This window comes from Sus scrofa, chromosome 1, assembly GCF_054392235.1.
Source record: "Sus scrofa isolate SSC_HxYL_T2T_F1_AM1 chromosome 1, Sscrofa_HxYL_maternal_Yorkshire_Landrace_v2.0, whole genome shotgun sequence".
Classification (NCBI taxonomy): domain Eukaryota; kingdom Metazoa; phylum Chordata; class Mammalia; order Artiodactyla; family Suidae; genus Sus; species Sus scrofa.
In genome coordinates this window covers 95,247,019-95,265,841 of record NC_139383.1, presented here as the reverse complement: position 1 = coordinate 95,265,841, position 18,823 = coordinate 95,247,019, and positions in this window count along the sequence as shown.

Sequence of the window (18,823 nt, the reverse complement as noted above, 5' to 3'; positions counted from 1 at the left end):
CAGAAAAGGCCTTGTGTGCACTGGCCCCAACACCCCATATTCCGCCAGCTAGGGAGGGACACACCTAGGGCCCAAATCAGAAAAGGCACAAAACTAGGTTCTGGCAGCTTCATTTGCGAGAGTGAAACTCTCCTCGGGAAACCAAGTTCAGCCCCAATGCGTCTTTGCTCAGGAAAGCAGCGCTTTCTGGTTTCTCCCCTAGGTCTCTGCTCGCCATAGGTACAAGGAGGTTCTCGGCTGCCTCCTGCTCTCTGTGCACTGGAGCTTTGCAGGTCATCGCTAGAGCTGGAAACCAACTCCAAACGTGCTCTACTTTAGGGAGAAGGCGGATGGGGCCTGAAAAGGCCTTGTGTGCAAGGGCCCCACCAGCCCAACTTTCGCCAGCTAGGGAGGGACCCACCTAGGGCCCATCTCAGAAAAGGCACAAAACTAGCTTCTGGGAGCTGCATTCGTGAAAGTGAAACACTCCTCGGGAAACCAAGCTCAGCCCCAATGCGTGTTTGCTCAGGAAAGCAGCGCTTTCTGGTTTCTCCCCTAGCCCATTGCTCGCCATAGGAACAAGGAGGGTCTGGGCTGCCTCCTGCTCCCTGTGCACTGGTGCTTTGCAGGTCATTGCTAGAGCTGGAAACCAACTCCAAAAGTTCTCTACTTCAGGGAGGAGGCGGATGGGGCCAGAATATGCCTTGTGTGCAAGGGCCCCAACACCTCACCTTTCTACAGCTAGGGAGGGACCCACCTAGGGCCCATCTCAGAAAAGGCACAAAACTAGCTTCTGGGAGCTGCATTCGCGAAAGTGAAACTCTCCTCGGGAAACCACGCTCAGCCCCAATGCGTGTCTGCTCAGGATAGCAGCGCTTTCTGATTTCTCCCCTAGCCCATTGCTCGCCATAGGAACAAGGAGGGTCTGGGCTGCCTCCTTCTCCCTGTGCACTGGTGTTTGCAGGTCATTGCTAGAGCTGGAAACCAACTCCAAACGTGCTCTACTTCAGGGGAAAGGCGGATGGGGCCTGAAAAGGCCTTGTGTGCACTGGCCCCAACACCCCATCCTCTGCCCCCTAGGGAGGGACCCAGCAAGGGCCCATCTCAGAAAAGGCACAAAACTAGCTTCTGGGAGCTGCATTCGCGAAAGTGCAACTCTCCTCGGGAAACCAAGCTAAGCCCCAATGCGTCTTTGCTCAGGAAAGCAGCGCTTTCCGGTTTCTCCCCTAGGTCTCTGCTTCCCTTAGGGCCAAGGAGGTTCTGTGCTGCCTACTGCTCCCTTGGCACTGGTGCTGTGCTGGTGGTCTCTGGAGATGGAAACCAAATCCAAATGTGCACTCCTTTGCGGAGAAGGCGGATGGGGCCAGAAAAGGCCTTGTGTGCACTGGCCCCAACACCCCATATTCCGCCAGCTAGGGAGGGACCCACCTAGGGCCCATCTCAGAAAAGGCACAAAACTAGGTTCTGGCAGCTTCATTTGCGAGAGTGAAACTCTCCTCGGGAAACCAAGCTCAGCCCCAATGCGTCTTTGCTCAGGAAAGCAGCGCTTTCTGGTTTCTCCCCTAGGTCTCTGCTCGCCATAGGTACAAGGAGGTTCTGGGCTGCCTCCTGCTCTCTGTGCACTGGTGCTTTGCAGGTCATCGCTAGAGCTGGAAATCAACTCCAAACGTGCTCTACTTTAGGGAGAAGGCGGATGGGGCCTGAAAAGGCCTTGTGTGCAAGGGCCCCACCAGCCCAACTTTCACCAGCTAGGGAGGGACCCACCTAGGGCCCATCTCAGAAAAGGCACAAAACTAGCTTCTGGGAGCTGCATTCGCGAAAGTGAAACTCTCCTCGGAAAACCAAGCTCAGCCCCAATGCGTGTTTGCTCAGGAAAGCAGCGCTTTCTGGTTTCTCCCCTAGCCCATTGCTCGCCATAGGAACAAGGAGGGTCTGGGCTGCCTCCTGCTCCCTGTGCACTGGTGTTTTGCAGGTCATTGCTAGAGCTGGAAACCAACTCCAAACGTGCTCTACTTCAGGGACGAGGCGGATGGGGCCAGAATATGCCTTGTGTGCAAGGGCCCCAACACCTCACCTTTCTACAGGTAGGGAGGGACCCAGCTAGGGCCCATCTCAGAAAAGGCACAAAACTAGCTTCTGGGAGCTGCATTCGCGAAAGTGAAACTCTCCTCAGGAAACCACGCTCAGCCCCAATGCGTGTCTGCTCAGGAAAGCAGCGCTTTCTGATTTCTCCCCTAGCCCATTGCTCGCCATAGGAACAAGGAGGGTCTGGGCTGCCTCCTTCTCCCTGTGCACTGGTGTTTGCAGGTCATTGCTAGAGTTGGAAACCAACTCCAAACGTGCTCTACTTCAGGGAGAAGGCGGATGGGGCCTGAAAAGGCCTTGTGTGCACTGGCCCCAACACCCCATCCTCTGCCCCCTAGGGAGGGACCCAGCTAGGGCCCATCTCAGAAAAGGCACAAAACTAGCTTCTGGGAGCTGCATTCGCGAAAGTGAAACTCTCCTCAGGAAACCATGCTCAGCCCCAATGCGTCTTTGCTCAGGAAAGCAGCGCTTTCTGGTTTCCCCCCTAGCCCAGTGCTTGCCATAGGAACAAGGAGGGTCAGGGCTTCCTGCTGCTCCGTGTACACTGGTGGTTTGCAGATCATCGCTATAGCTGGAAACCAACTCCAAACGTGCTCTACTTCAGGGAGAAGGCGGATGGGGCCTGAAAAGGCCTTGTGTGCACTGGCCCCAACACCCCACCCTTTGCCACCTACGGCGGGACCCAGCTAGGGACCATCTCAGAAAAGGCACAAAACAAGCTTCTGGCAGCTGCTTTCGCGAGAGTGAAACTCTCCTCGGGAAACCAAGCTCAGCCCTAATGCGTGTTTGCTCAGGAAAGCAGTGCTTTCCAGTTTCTCCCCTAGGTCTCTGCTTGCCTTAGGGCCAAGGAAGTTCTGTGCTGCCTACTGCTCCCTTGGCACTGGGGCTGTGCTGGTGGTCTCTGCTGCTGGAAACCAACTCCAAATGTGCACTCCTTTGCGGAGAAGGCGGATGGGGCCAGAAAAGGCCTTGTGTGCACCGGCCCCAGCAACCCACATTCCGCCAGCTAGGGAGGGACCCAGCTAGGGCCCATCTCAGAAAAGGCACAAAACTAGGTTCGGGCAGCTTCATTTGCGAGAGTGAATCTCTCCTCGGGAAACCAAGCTCAGCCCCAATGCGTGTTTGCTCAGGAAAGCAGCGCTTTCTGGTTTCTCCCCTAGCAGATTTCTCGCCATAGGAACAAGGAGGGTCTGGGCTGCCTCCTGCTCTCTGTGCACTGGTGCTTTGCAGGGCATCGCTAGAGCTGGAAACCAACTCCAAACGTGCTCTACTTCAGGGAGAAGGCGGATGGGGCCTGAAAAGGCCTTGTGTGCACTGGCCCCACCACCCCACATTCTGCCAGCTTGGCAGGAACACAGCTAGGGCCCATTTCAGAAAAGGCACAAAACTACCTTCTGGGAGCTGCTTTCACGAGAGTGAAACTCTCCTCGGGAAACCAAGCTCAGCCCCAATGCGTGTTTGCTCAGGAAAGCAGCGCGTTCTGGTTTCTCCCCTAGGTCTGTACTTGCCAAAGGAACAAGGATGGTCTGGGCTGCCTCCTGCTCCCTGTGCACTGGTGCTTTGCTGGTGGTCGCTGGACCTGGAAACCTACTCCAAACGTGCTCTACTTCAGGGAGGAGGTGGATGGGGCCAGAGTATGCCTTGTGTGCAAGGGCCCCACCACCTCATCTTTCTACAGGTAGGGAGGGACCCAGCTAGGGCCCACCTCACAAAAGGCACAAAACTAGCTTCTGGGAGCTGCCTTCGTGAAAGTGAAACTCTCCTCAGGAAACCAAGCTCAGCCCCAATGCGTCTTTGCTCAGGAAAGCAGCGCTTTCTGATTTCTCCCCTAGCCCATTGCTCGCCATAGGAACAAGGAGGGTCTGGGCTGCCTCCTTCTCCCTGTGCACTGGAGTTTGCAGGTCATTCCTAGAGCTGGAAACCAACTCCAAAGGTGCTCTACTTCAGGGAGAAGGCGGATGGGGCCTGAAAAGGCCTTGTGTGCACTGGCCCCAACACCCCATCCTCTGCCCCCTAGGGAGGGACTCAGCTAGGGCCCATCACAGAAAAGGCACAAAACTAGCTTCTGGGAGCTGCATTCGCGAAAGTGCAACTCTCCTCGGGAAACTAAGCTAAGCCCCAATGCGTCTTTGCTCAGGAAAGCAGCGCTTTCCGTTTTCTCCCCTAGGTCTCTGCTTCCCTTAGGGCCAAGGAGGTTCTGTGCTGCCTACTGCTCCCTTGGCACTGGTGCTGTGCTGGTGGTCTCTGGAGATGGAAACCAACTCCAAAGGTGCACTCCTTTGCGGAGAAGGCGGATGGGGCCAGAAAAGGCCTTGTGTGCACTGGCCCCAACACCCCATATTCCGCCAGCTAGGGAGGGACACACCTAGGTCCCATCTCAGAAAAGGCACAAAACTAGGTTCTGGCAGCTTCATTTGCGAGAGTGAAACTCTCCTCGGGAAATCAAGCTCAGCCCCAATGCGTCTTTGTTCAGGAAAGCAGCGCTTTCTGGTTTCTCCCCTAGGTCTCTGCTTGCCATAGGAACAAGGAGGGTCTGGGCTGTCTCCTGCTCCCTGTGCACTGGTCCTTTGCTGGTGGTCGCTGGACCTGGAAACCTACTCCAAACGTGCTCTACTTCAGGGAGAAGGCGGATGGGGCCTGAAAAGGCCTTGTGTGCAAGGGCCCCACCAGCCCAACTTTCGCCAGCTAGGGAGGGACCCACCTAGGGCCCATCTCAGAAAAGGCACAAAACTAGCTTCTGGCCGCTTTATTTGCGAAAGTGAAACACTCCTCGGGAAACCAAGCTCAGCCCCAATGCGTGTTTGCTCAGGAAAGCAGCGCTTTCTGGTTTCTCCCCTAGCCCATTGCTCGCCATAGGAACAAGGAGGGTCTGGGCTGCCTCCTGCTCCCTGTGCACTGGTGCTTTGCAGGTCATTGCTAGAGCTGGAAACCAACTCCAAACGTGCTCTACTTCAGGGAGGAGGCGGATGGGGCCAGAATATGCCTTGTGTGCAAGGGCCGCACCACCTCACCTTTCTACAGGTAGGGAGGGACCCAGCTAGGGCCCATCTCACAAAAGGCACAAAACTAGCTTCTGGGAGCTGCATTCGCGAAAGTGCAACTCTCCTCGGGAAACCACGCTCAGCCCCAATGCGTGTTTGCTCACGAAAGCAGCGCTTTTTGGTTTCTCCCCTAGCAGATTGCTCGCCATAGGAACAAGGAGGTTCTGGGCTGCCTCCTGCTCTCTGTGCACTGGTGCTTTGCAGGGCATCGCTAGAGCTGGAAACCAACTCCAAAGGTGCTCTACTTCAGGGAGAAGGCGGATGGGGTCAGAAAAGGCCTTTTGAGCACTGGCCCCAGCACCCCACATTCTGCCATCTAGGGAGGGACCCACGTAGGGCCCATCTCAGAAAAGGCACAAAACTAGCTTCTGGCCACTTCATTTGCGAGAGTGAAACTTTCCTCGGGAAACCAAGCTCAGGCCCAATGCGTCTTTGCTCAGGAAAGCAGCGCTTTCTGGTTTCTCCCCTAGCCCATTGCTCGCCATAAGAACAAGGAGGTTCTGGGCTGCCTCCTGCTCCCTGTGCACTGGTGCTTTGCAGGGCATCGCTAGAGCTGGAAACCAACTCCAAAGGTGCTCTACTTTAGGGAGAAGGCGGATGGGGCCTGAAAAGGCCTTGTGTGCAAGGGCCCCACCAGCCCAACTTTCGCCCGCTAGGGAGGGACCCGCCTAGAGCCCATCTCAGAAAAGGCACAAAACTAGCTTCTGGGAGCTGCATTCGCGAAAGTGCAACTCTCCTCGGGAAACCAAGCTCAGCCCCAATGCGTGTTTGCTCAGGAAAGCAGCGCGTTCTGGTTTCTCCCCTAGGTCTGTGCTTGCCATAGGAACAAGGATGATCTGGGCTGCATCCTGCTCCCTGTGCACTGGTGCTTTGCTGGTGGTCGCTGGACCTGGAAACCTACCCCAAACGTGCTCTGCTTCAGGGAGGAGGTGGATGGGGCCAGAATATGCCTTGTGTGCAAGGGCCCCACCACCTCATCTTTCTACAGATAGGGAGGGACCCAGCTAGGGCCCACCTCACAAAAGGCACAAAACTAGCTTCTGGGAGCTGCCTTCCCGAAAGTGAAACTCTCCTCAGGAAACCAAGCTCAGCCCCAATGCGTCTTTGCTCAGGCAAGCAGCGCTTTCTGATTTCTCCCCTAGCCCATTGCTCGCCATAGGAACAAGGAGGGTCTGGGCTGCCTGCTGCTCCCTGTGCACTGGTGTTTGCAGGTCATTGCTAGAGCTGGAAACCATCTCCAAAGGTGCTCTACTTCAGGGAGAAGGCGGATGGGGCCTGAAAAGGCCTTGTGTGCACTGGCCCCAACACCCCATCCTCTGCCACCTAGGGAGAGACCCAGCTAGGGCCCATCTCAGAAAAGGCACAAAACTAGCTTCTGGGAGCTGCATTCGCGAAAGTGCAACTCTCCTCGGGAAACCAAGCTAAGCCCCAATGCGTGTTTGCTCAGGAAAGCAGCGCTCTCCGGTTCTGCCCTAGGTCTCTGCTTTCCTTAGGGCCAAGGAGGTTCTGTGCTTCCTACTGCTCCCTTGGCACTGGTGCTGTGCTGGTGGTCTCTGGAGATGGAAACCAACTCCAAATGTGCACTCCTTTGCGGAGAAGGCGGATGGGGCCAGAAAAGGCCTTGTGTGCAGTGGCCCCAACACCCCATATTCCGCCAGCTAGGGAGGGACCCACCTAGGGCCCATCTCAGAAAAGGCACAAAACTAGGTTCTGGCAGCTTCATTTGCGAGAGTGAAACTCTCCTCGGGAAACCAAGCTCAGCCCCAATGCGTCTTTGCTCAGGAAAGCAGCGCTTTCTGGTTTCTCCCCTAGGACTCTGCTTGCCATAGGAACAAGGAGGGTCTGGGCTGCCTCCTGCTCCCTGTGCACTGGTGCTTTGCTGGTGGTCGCTGGACCTGGAAACCTACTCCGAACGTGCTCTACTTCAGGGAGAAGGCGGATGCGGCCTGAAAAGGCCTTGTGTGCAAGGGCCCCACCAGCCCAACTTTCGCCAGCTAGGGAGGGACCCAGCTAGGGCCCATCTCAGAAAAGGCACAAAACTAGCTTCTGGGAGCTGCATTCGCGAAAGTGCAACTCTCCTCGGGAAACCAAGCTAAGCCCCAATGCGTGTTTGCTCAGGAAAGCAGCGCTTTCTGGTTTCTCCCCTAGCCCATTGCTCGCCATAGGAACAAGGAGGGTCTGGGCTGCCTCCTGCTCCCTGTGCACTGGTGTTTTGCAGGTCATTGCTAGAGCTGGAAACCAACTCCAAACGTGCTCTACTTCAGGGACGAGGCGGATGGGGCCAGAATATGCCTTGTGTGCAAGGGCCCCAACACCTCACCTTTCTACAGGTAGGGAGGGACCCAGCTAGGGCCCATCTCAGAAAAGGCACAAAACTAGCTTCTGGGAGCTGCATTCGCGAAAGTGAAACTCTCCTCAGGAAACCACGCTCAGCCCCAATGCGTGTCTGCTCAGGAAAGCAGCGCTTTCTGATTTCTCCCCTAGCCCATTGCTCGCCATAGGAACAAGGAGGGTCTGGGCTGCCTCCTTCTCCCTGTGCACTGGTGTTTGCAGGTCATTGCTAGAGTTGGAAACCAACTCCAAACGTGCTCTACTTCAGGGAGAAGGCGGATGGGGCCTGAAAAGGCCTTGTGTGCACTGGCCCCAACACCCCATCCTCTGCCCCCTAGGGAGGGACCCAGCTAGGGCCCATCTCAGAAAAGGCACAAAACTAGCTTCTGGGAGCTGCATTCGCGAAAGTGAAACTCTCCTCAGGAAACCATGCTCAGCCCCAATGCGTCTTTGCTCAGGAAAGCAGCGCTTTCTGGTTTCCCCCCTAGCCCAGTGCTTGCCATAGGAACAAGGAGGGTCAGGGCTTCCTGCTGCTCCGTGTACACTGGTGGTTTGCAGATCATCGCTATAGCTGGAAACCAACTCCAAACGTGCTCTACTTCAGGGAGAAGGCGGATGGGGCCTGAAAAGGCCTTGTGTGCACTGGCCCCAACACCCCACCCTTTGCCACCTACGGCGGGACCCAGCTAGGGACCATCTCAGAAAAGGCACAAAACAAGCTTCTGGCAGCTGCTTTCGCGAGAGTGAAACTCTCCTCGGGAAACCAAGCTCAGCCCTAATGCGTGTTTGCTCAGGAAAGCAGTGCTTTCCAGTTTCTCCCCTAGGTCTCTGCATGCCTTAGGGCCAAGGAAGTTCTGTGCTGCCTACTGCTCCCTTGGCACTGGGGCTGTGCTGGTGGTCTCTGCTGCTGGAAACCAACTCCAAATGTGCACTCCTTTGCGGAGAAGGCGGATGGGGCCAGAAAAGGCCTTGTGTGCACCGGCCCCAGCAACCCACATTCCGCCAGCTAGGGAGGGACCCAGCTAGGGCCCATCTCAGAAAAGGCACAAAACTAGGTTCGGGCAGCTTCATTTGCGAGAGTGAATCTCTCCTCGGGAAACCAAGCTCAGCCCCAATGCGTGTTTGCTCAGGAAAGCAGCGCTTTCTGGTTTCTCCCCTAGCAGATTTCTCGCCATAGGAACAAGGAGGGTCTGGGCTGCCTCCTGCTCTCTGTGCACTGGTGCTTTGCAGGGCATCGCTAGAGCTGGAAACCAACTCCAAACGTGCTCTACTTCAGGGAGAAGGCGGATGGGGCCTGAAAAGGCCTTGTGTGCACTGGCCCCACCACCCCACATTCTGCCAGCTTGGCAGGAACACAGCTAGGGCCCATTTCAGAAAAGGCACAAAACTACCTTCTGGGAGCTGCTTTCACGAGAGTGAAACTCTCCTCGGGAAACCAAGCTCAGCCCCAATGCGTGTTTGCTCAGGAAAGCAGCGCGTTCTGGTTTCTCCCCTAGGTCTGTACTTGCCAAAGGAACAAGGATGGTCTGGGCTGCCTCCTGCTCCCTGTGCACTGGTGCTTTGCTGGTGGTCGCTGGACCTGGAAACCTACTCCAAACGTGCTCTACTTCAGGGAGGAGGTGGATGGGGCCAGAGTATGCCTTGTGTGCAAGGGCCCCACCACCTCATCTTTCTACAGGTAGGGAGGGACCCAGCTAGGGCCCACCTCACAAAAGGCACAAAACTAGCTTCTGGGAGCTGCCTTCGTGAAAGTGAAACTCTCCTCAGGAAACCAAGCTCAGCCCCAATGCGTCTTTGCTCAGGAAAGCAGCGCTTTCTGATTTCTCCCCTAGCCCATTGCTCGCCATAGGAACAAGGAGGGTCTGGGCTGCCTCCTTCTCCCTGTGCACTGGAGTTTGCAGGTCATTCCTAGAGCTGGAAACCAACTCCAAAGGTGCTCTACTTCAGGGAGAAGGCGGATGGGGCCTGAAAAGGCCTTGTGTGCACTGGCCCCAACACCCCATCCTCTGCCCCCTAGGGAGGGACTCAGCTAGGGCCCATCACAGAAAAGGCACAAAACTAGCTTCTGGGAGCTGCATTCGCGAAAGTGCAACTCTCCTCGGGAAACTAAGCTAAGCCCCAATGCGTCTTTGCTCAGGAAAGCAGCGCTTTCCGTTTTCTCCCCTAGGTCTCTGCTTCCCTTAGGGCCAAGGAGGTTCTGTGCTGCCTACTGCTCCCTTGGCACTGGTGCTGTGCTGGTGGTCTCTGGAGATGGAAACCAACTCCAAAGGTGCACTCCTTTGCGGAGAAGGCGGATGGGGCCAGAAAAGGCCTTGTGTGCACTGGCCCCAACACCCCATATTCCGCCAGCTAGGGAGGGACACACCTAGGTCCCATCTCAGAAAAGGCACAAAACTAGGTTCTGGCAGCTTCATTTGCGAGAGTGAAACTCTCCTCGGGAAATCAAGCTCAGCCCCAATGCGTCTTTGTTCAGGAAAGCAGCGCTTTCTGGTTTCTCCCCTAGGTCTCTGCTTGCCATAGGAACAAGGAGGGTCTGGGCTGTCTCCTGCTCCCTGTGCACTGGTCCTTTGCTGGTGGTCGCTGGACCTGGAAACCTACTCCAAACGTGCTCTACTTCAGGGAGAAGGCGGATGGGGCCTGAAAAGGCCTTGTGTGCAAGGGCCCCACCAGCCCAACTTTCGCCAGCTAGGGAGGGACCCACCTAGGGCCCATCTCAGAAAAGGCACAAAACTAGCTTCTGGCCGCTTTATTTGCGAAAGTGAAACACTCCTCGGGAAACCAAGCTCAGCCCCAATGCGTGTTTGCTCAGGAAAGCAGCGCTTTCTGGTTTCTCCCCTAGCCCATTGCTCGCCATAGGAACAAGGAGGGTCTGGGCTGCCTCCTGCTCCCTGTGCACTGGTGCTTTGCAGGTCATTGCTAGAGCTGGAAACCAACTCCAAACGTGCTCTACTTCAGGGAGGAGGCGGATGGGGCCAGAATATGCCTTGTGTGCAAGGGCCGCACCACCTCACCTTTCTACAGGTAGGGAGGGACCCAGCTAGGGCCCATCTCACAAAAGGCACAAAACTAGCTTCTGGGAGCTGCATTCGCGAAAGTGCAACTCTCCTCGGGAAACCACGCTCAGCCCCAATGCGTGTTTGCTCACGAAAGCAGCGCTTTTTGGTTTCTCCCCTAGCAGATTGCTCGCCATAGGAACAAGGAGGTTCTGGGCTGCCTCCTGCTCTCTGTGCACTGGTGCTTTGCAGGGCATCGCTAGAGCTGGAAACCAACTCCAAAGGTGCTCTACTTCAGGGAGAAGGCGGATGGGGTCAGAAAAGGCCTTTTGAGCACTGGCCCCAGCACCCCACATTCTGCCATCTAGGGAGGGACCCACGTAGGGCCCATCTCAGAAAAGGCACAAAACTAGCTTCTGGCCACTTCATTTGCGAGAGTGAAACTTTCCTCGGGAAACCAAGCTCAGGCCCAATGCGTCTTTGCTCAGGAAAGCAGCGCTTTCTGGTTTCTCCCCTAGCCCATTGCTCGCCATAAGAACAAGGAGGTTCTGGGCTGCCTCCTGCTCCCTGTGCACTGGTGCTTTGCAGGGCATCGCTAGAGCTGGAAACCAACTCCAAAGGTGCTCTACTTTAGGGAGAAGGCGGATGGGGCCTGAAAAGGCCTTGTGTGCAAGGGCCCCACCAGCCCAACTTTCGCCCGCTAGGGAGGGACCCGCCTAGAGCCCATCTCAGAAAAGGCACAAAACTAGCTTCTGGGAGCTGCATTCGCGAAAGTGCAACTCTCCTCGGGAAACCAAGCTCAGCCCCAATGCGTGTTTGCTCAGGAAAGCAGCGCGTTCTGGTTTCTCCCCTAGGTCTGTGCTTGCCATAGGAACAAGGATGATCTGGGCTGCATCCTGCTCCCTGTGCACTGGTGCTTTGCTGGTGGTCGCTGGACCTGGAAACCTACCCCAAACGTGCTCTGCTTCAGGGAGGAGGTGGATGGGGCCAGAATATGCCTTGTGTGCAAGGGCCCCACCACCTCATCTTTCTACAGATAGGGAGGGACCCAGCTAGGGCCCACCTCACAAAAGGCACAAAACTAGCTTCTGGGAGCTGCCTTCCCGAAAGTGAAACTCTCCTCAGGAAACCAAGCTCAGCCCCAATGCGTCTTTGCTCAGGCAAGCAGCGCTTTCTGATTTCTCCCCTAGCCCATTGCTCGCCATAGGAACAAGGAGGGTCTGGGCTGCCTGCTGCTCCCTGTGCACTGGTGTTTGCAGGTCATTGCTAGAGCTGGAAACCATCTCCAAAGGTGCTCTACTTCAGGGAGAAGGCGGATGGGGCCTGAAAAGGCCTTGTGTGCACTGGCCCCAACACCCCATCCTCTGCCACCTAGGGAGAGACCCAGCTAGGGCCCATCTCAGAAAAGGCACAAAACTAGCTTCTGGGAGCTGCATTCGCGAAAGTGCAACTCTCCTCGGGAAACCAAGCTAAGCCCCAATGCGTGTTTGCTCAGGAAAGCAGCGCTCTCCGGTTCTGCCCTAGGTCTCTGCTTTCCTTAGGGCCAAGGAGGTTCTGTGCTTCCTACTGCTCCCTTGGCACTGGTGCTGTGCTGGTGGTCTCTGGAGATGGAAACCAACTCCAAATGTGCACTCCTTTGCGGAGAAGGCGGATGGGGCCAGAAAAGGCCTTGTGTGCAGTGGCCCCAACACCCCATATTCCGCCAGCTAGGGAGGGACCCACCTAGGGCCCATCTCAGAAAAGGCACAAAACTAGGTTCTGGCAGCTTCATTTGCGAGAGTGAAACTCTCCTCGGGAAACCAAGCTCAGCCCCAATGCGTCTTTGCTCAGGAAAGCAGCGCTTTCTGGTTTCTCCCCTAGGACTCTGCTTGCCATAGGAACAAGGAGGGTCTGGGCTGCCTCCTGCTCCCTGTGCACTGGTGCTTTGCTGGTGGTCGCTGGACCTGGAAACCTACTCCGAACGTGCTCTACTTCAGGGAGAAGGCGGATGCGGCCTGAAAAGGCCTTGTGTGCAAGGGCCCCACCAGCCCAACTTTCGCCAGCTAGGGAGGGACCCAGCTAGGGCCCATCTCAGAAAAGGCACAAAACTAGCTTCTGGGAGCTGCATTCGCGAAAGTGCAACTCTCCTCGGGAAACCAAGCTAAGCCCCAATGCGTGTTTGCTCAGGAAAGCAGCGCTTTCTGGTTTCTCCCCTAGCCCATTGCTCACCATAGGAACAAGGAGGGTCTGGGCTGCCTCCTGCTCCCTGTGCACTGGTGCTTTGTAGGTCATTGCTAGAGCTGGAAACCAACTCCAAACGTGCTCTACTTCATGGAGGAGGCGGTTGGGGCCAGAATATTCCTTGTGTGCACCGATCCCAGCAACCCACATTCCGTCAGCTAGGGAGGGACCCAGCTAGGGCCCATCTCAGAAAAGGGACAAAACTAGGTTCGGGCAGCTTCATTTGCGAGAGTGAAACTCTCCTCGGGAAACCAAGCTCAGCCCCAATGCGTGTTTGCTCACGAAAGCAGCGCTTTCTGGTTTCTCCCCTAGCAGATTGCTCGCCATAGGAACAAGGAGGTTCTGGGCTGCCTCCTGCTCTCTGTGCACTGGTGCTTTGCAGGGCTCGCTAGAGCTGGAAACCAACTCCAAAGGTGCTCTACTTCAGGGAGAAGGCGGATGGGGTCAGAAAAGGCCTTTTGAGCACTGGCCCCAGCACCCCATATTCCGCCAGCTAGGGAGGGACACACCTAGGGCCCATCTCAGAAAAGGCACAAAACTAGGTTCTGGCAGCTTCATTTGCGAGAGTGAAACTCTCCTCGGGAAATCAAGCTCAGCCCCAATGCGTCTTTGTTCAGGAAAGCAGCGCTTTCTGGTTTCTCCCCTAGGTCTCTGCTTGCCATAGGAACAAGGAGGGTCTGGGCTGTCTCCTGCTCCCTGTGCACTGGTCCTTTGCTGGTGGTCGCTGGACCTGGAAACCTACTCCAAACGTGCTCTACTTCAGGGAGAAGGCGGATGGGGCCTGAAAAGGCCTTGTGTGCAAGGGCCCCACCAGCCCAACTTTCGCCAGCTAGGGAGGGACCCACCTAGGGCCCATCTCAGAAAAGGCACAAAACTAGCTTCTGGCCGCTTCATTTGCGAAAGTGAAACACTCCTCGGGAAACCAAGCTCAGCCCCAATGCGTGTTTGCTCAGGAAAGCAGCGCTTTCTGGTTTCTCCCCTAGCCCATTGCTCGCCATAGGAACAAGGAGGGTCTGGGCTGCCTCCTGCTCCCTGTGCACTGGTGCTTTGCAGGTCATTACTAGAGCTGGAAACCAACTCCAAACGTGCTCTACTTCAGGGAGGAGGTGGGTGGGGCCAGAATATGCCTTGTGTGCAAGGGCCGCACCACCTCACCTTTCTACAGGTAGGGAGGGACCCAGCTAGGGCCCATCTCAGAAAAGGCACAAAACTAGCTTCTGGGAGCTGCATTCGCGAAAGTGCAACTCTCCTCGGGAAACCAAGCTCAGCCCCAATGCGTCTTTGCTCAGGAAAGCAGCGCGTTCTGGTTTCTCCCCTAGGTCTGTGCTTGCCATAGGAACAAGGATGATCTGGGCTGCATCCTGCTCCCTGTGCACTGGTGCTTTGCTGGTGGTCGCTGGACCTGGAAACCTACCCCAAACGTGCTCTGCTTCAGGGAGGAGGTGGATGGGGCCAGAATATGCCTTGTGTGCAAGGTCCCCACCACCTCACCTTTTTACAGGTAGGGAGGGACCCAGCTAGGGCCCACCTCACAAAAGGCACAAAACTAGCTTCTGGGAGCTGCCTTCCCGAAAGTGAAACTCTCCTCAGGAAACCAAGCTCAGCCCCAATGCTTCTTTGCTCAGGCAAGCAGCGCTTTCTGATTTCTCCCCTAGCCCATTGCTCGCCATAGGAACAAGGAGGGTCTGAGCTGCCTCCTGCTCCCTGTGCACTGGTGTTTGCAGGTCATTGCTAGAGCTGGAAACCATCTCCAAAGGTGCTCTACTTCAGGGAGAAGACGGATGGGGCCTGAAAAGGCCTTGTGTGCACTGGCCCCAACACCCCATCCTCTGCCACCTAGGGAGGGACCCAGCTAGGGCCCATCTCAGAAAAGGCACAAAACTAGCTTCTGGGAGCTGCATTCGCGAAAGTGCAACTCTCCTCGGGAAACCAAGCTAAGCCCCAATGCGTGTTTGCTCAGGAAAGCAGCGCTTTCTGGTTTCTCCCCTAGCCCATTGCTCGCCATAGGAACAAGGAGGGTCTGGGCTGCCTCCTGCTCCCTGTGCACTGGTGCTTTGTAGGTCATTGCTAGAGCTGGAAACCAACTCCAAACGTGCTCTACTTCATGGAGGAGGCGGATGGGGCCAGAATATTCCTTGTGTGCACCGGCCCCAGCAACCCACATTCCGCCAGCTAGGGAGGGACCCAGCTAGGGCCCATCTCAGAAAAGGCACAAAACTAGGTTCGGGCAGCTTCATTTGCGAGAGTGAAACTCTCCTCGGGAAACCAAGCTCAGCCCCAATGCGTGTTTGCTCACGAAAGCAGCGCTTTCTGGTTTCTCCCCTAGCAGATTGCTCGCCATAGGAACAAGGAGGTTCTGGGCTGCCTCCTGCTCTCTGTGCACTGGTGCATTGCAGGGCATCGCTAGAGCTGGAAACCAACTCCAAAGGTGCTCTACTTCAGGGAGAATGCGGATGGGGTCAGAAAAGGCCTTTTGAGCACTGGCCCCAGCACCCCACATTCTGCCATCTAGGGAGGGACCCACGTAGGGCCCATCTCAGAAAAGGCACAAAACTAGCTTCTGGCCGCTTCATTTGCGAGAGTGAAACTTTCCTTGGGAAACCAAGCTCAGGCCCAATGCGTCTTTGCTCAGGAAAGCAGCGCTTTCTGGTTTCTCCCCTTGCCCATTGCTCGCCATAAGAACAAGGAGGTTCTGGGCTGCCTCTTGCTCTCTGTGCACTGGTGCTTTGCAGGGCATCGCTAGAGCTGGAAACCAACTCCAAAGGTGCTCTACTTCAGGGAGAAGGCGGATGGGGCCTGAAAAGGCCTTGTGTGCACTGGCCCCACCACCCCACATTCTGCCAGCTAGGCAGGAACCCAGCTAGGTCCCATTTCAGAAAAGGCACAAAACTACCTTCTGGGAGCTGCTTTCGCGAGAGTGAAACTCTCCTCGGGAAACCAAACTCAGCCCCAATGCGTGTTTGCTCAGGAAAGCAGCGCGTTCTGGTTTCTCCCCTAGGTCTGTGCTTGGCATAGGAAAAAGGAGGGTCTGGGCTGCCTCCTGCTCCCTGTGCACTGGTGCTTTGCTGGTGGTCGCTGGACCTGGAAACCTACTCCAAACGTGCTCTACTTCAGGGAGGAGGTGGATGGGGCCAGAATATGCCTTGTGTGCAAGGGCCCCACCACCTCACATTTCTACAGGTAGGGAGTGACCCAGCTAGGGCCCACCTCACAAAAGGCACAAAACTAGCTTCTGGGAGCTGCATTCGTGAAAGTGAAACTCTCCTCAGGAAACCAAGCTCAGCCCCAATGCGTGTCTGCTCAGGAAAGCAGCGCTTTCTGATTTCTCCCCTAGCCCATTGCTCGCCATAGGAACAAGGAGGGTCTGGGCTGCCTCCTTCTCCCTGTGCCCTGGTGTTTGCAGGTCATTGCTAGAGCTGGAAACCAACTCCAAAGGTGCTCTACTTCAGGGAGAAGGCGGATGGGGCCTGAAAAGGCCTTGTGTGCACTGGCCCCAACACCCCATCCTCTGCCACCTAGGGAGGGACCCAGCTAGGGCCCATCTCAGAAAAGGCACAAAACTAGCTTCTGGGAGCTGCATTCGCGAGAGTGCAACTCTCCTCGGGAAACCAAGCTCAGCCCCAATGCGTGTTTGCTCAGGAAAGCAGCACTTTCTGGTTTCTCCCCTAGCCCATTGCTCGCCATAGGAACAAGGAGGGTCTGGGCTGCCTCCTGCCCCCTGTTCACTGGTGCTTTGCTGGTGGTCGCTGGACCTGGAAACCTACTCCAAACGTGCTCTACTTCAGGGAGAAGGCGGATGGGGCCTGAAAAGGCCTTGTGTGCAAGGGCCCCACCAGCCCAACTTTCGCCAGCTAGGGAGGGACCCAGCTAGGGCCCATCTCAGAAAAGGCACAAAACTAGCTTCTGGGAGCTGCATTCGCGAAAGTGCAACTCTCCTCGGGAAACCAAGCTAAGCCCCAATGCGTGTTTGCTCAGGAAAGCAGCGCTTTCCGGTTTCTCCCCTAGGTCTCTGCTTGCCTTAGGGCCAAGGAGGTTCTGTGCTGCCTATGCTCCCTTGGCACTGGTGCTGTGCTGTTGCTCTCTGGAGATGGAAACCAACTCCAAATGTGCACTCCTTTGCGGAGAAGGCGGATGGGGCCAGAAAAGGCCTTGTGTGCACTGGCCCCAACACCCCATATTCCGCCAGCTAGGGAGGGACACACCTAGGGCCCAAATCAGAAAAGGCACAAAACTAGGTTCTGGCAGCTTCATTTGCGAGAGTGAAACTCTCCTCGGGAAACCAAGCTCAGCCGCAATGCGTCTTTGCTCAGGAAAGCAGCGCTTTCTGGTTTCTCCCCTAGGTCTCTGCTCCCCATAGGTACAAGGAGGTTCTCGGCTGCCTCCTGCTCTCTGTGCACTGGAGCTTTGCAGGTCATCGCTAGAGCTGGAAACGAACTCCAAACGTGCTCTACTTTAGGGAGAAGGCGGATGGGGCCTGAAAAGGCCTTGTGTGCAAGGGCCCCACCAGCCCAACTTTCGCCAGCTAGGGAGGGACCCACCTAGGGCCCATCTCAGAAAAGGCACAAAACTAGCTTCTGGGAGCTGCATTCGCGAAAGTGAAACTCTCCTCGGGAAACCAAGCTCAGCCCCAATGCGTGTCTGCTCAGGAAAGCAGCGCTTTCTGGTTTCTCCCCTAGCCCATTGCTCGCCATAGGAACAAGGAGGGTCTGGGCTGCCTCCTGCTCCCTGTGCACTGGTGCTTTGCTGGTGGTCGCTGGACCTGGAAACCTACTCCAAACGTGCTCTACTTCAGGGAGAAGGCGGATGGGGCCTGAAAAGGCCTTGTGTGCAAGGGCCCCACCAGCCCAACTTTCGCCAGCTAGGGGGGGACCCAGCTAGGGCCCATCTCAGAAAAGGCACAAAACTAGCTTCTGGGAGCTGCATTCGCGAAAGTGCAACTCTCCTCGGGAAACCAAGCTAAGCCCCAATGCGTGTTTGCTCAGGAAAGCAGCGCTTTCCGGTTTCTCCCCTAGGTCTCTGCTTGCCTTAGGGCCAAGGAGGTTCTGTGCTGCCTACTGCTCCCTTGGCACTGGTGCTGTGCTGGTGGTCTCTGGAGATGGAAACCAACTCCAAATGTGCACTCCTTTGCGGAGAAGGCGGATGGGGCCAGAAAAGGCCTTGTGTGCACTGGCCCCAACACCCCATATTCCGCCAGCTAGGGAGGGACCCACCTAGGGCCCATCTCAGAAAAGGCACAAAACTAGGTTCTGGCAGCTTCATTTGCGAGAGTGAAACTCTCCTCCAGAGACCAAGCTCAGCCCCAATGCGTCTTTGCTCAGGAAAGCAGCGCTTTCTGGTTTCTCCCCTAGGTCTCTGCTTGCCATAGGAACAAGGAGGGTCTGGGCTGCCTCCTGCTCCCTGTGCACTGGTGCTTTGCTGGTGGTCGCTGGACCTGGAAACCTACTCCAAACGTGCTCTACTTCAGGGAGAAGGTGGATGGGGCCTGAAAAGGCCTTGTGTGCAAGGGCCCCACCAGCCCAACTTTCGCCAGCTAGGGAGGGACCCACCTAGGGCCCATCTCAGAAAAGGCACAAAACTAGCTTCTGGGAGCTGCATTCGCGAAAGTGAAACTCTCCTCGGGAAACCATGCTCAGCCCCAATGCGTCTTTGCTCAGGAAAGCAGCGCTTTCTGGTTTCCCCCCTAGCCCAGTGCTTGCCATAGGAACAAGGAGGGTCAGGGCTTCCTGCTGCTCCGTGTACACTGGTGGTTTGCAGGTCATCTCTATAGCTGGAAACCAACTCCAAACGTGCTCTACTTCAGGGAGAAGGCGGAAGGGGGCTGAAAAGGCCTTGTGTGCACTGGCCCCAACACCCCACCCTTTGCCACCTACGGCGGGACCCAGCTAGGGACCATCTCAGAAAAGGCACAAAACAAGCTTCTGGCAGCTGCTTTCGCGAAAGTGAAACTCTCCTCGGGAAACCAAGCTCAGCCCTAATGCGTGTTTGCTCAGGAAAGCAGTGCTTTCCAGTTTCTCCCCTAGGTCTCTGCTTGCCTTAGGGCCAAGGAAGTTCTGTGCTGCCTACTCCTCCCTTGGCACTGGGGCTGTGCTGGTGGTCGCTGCTGCTGGAAACCAACTCCAAATGTGCACTCCTTTGCGGAGAAGGCGGATGGGGCCAGAAAAGGCCTTGTGTGCA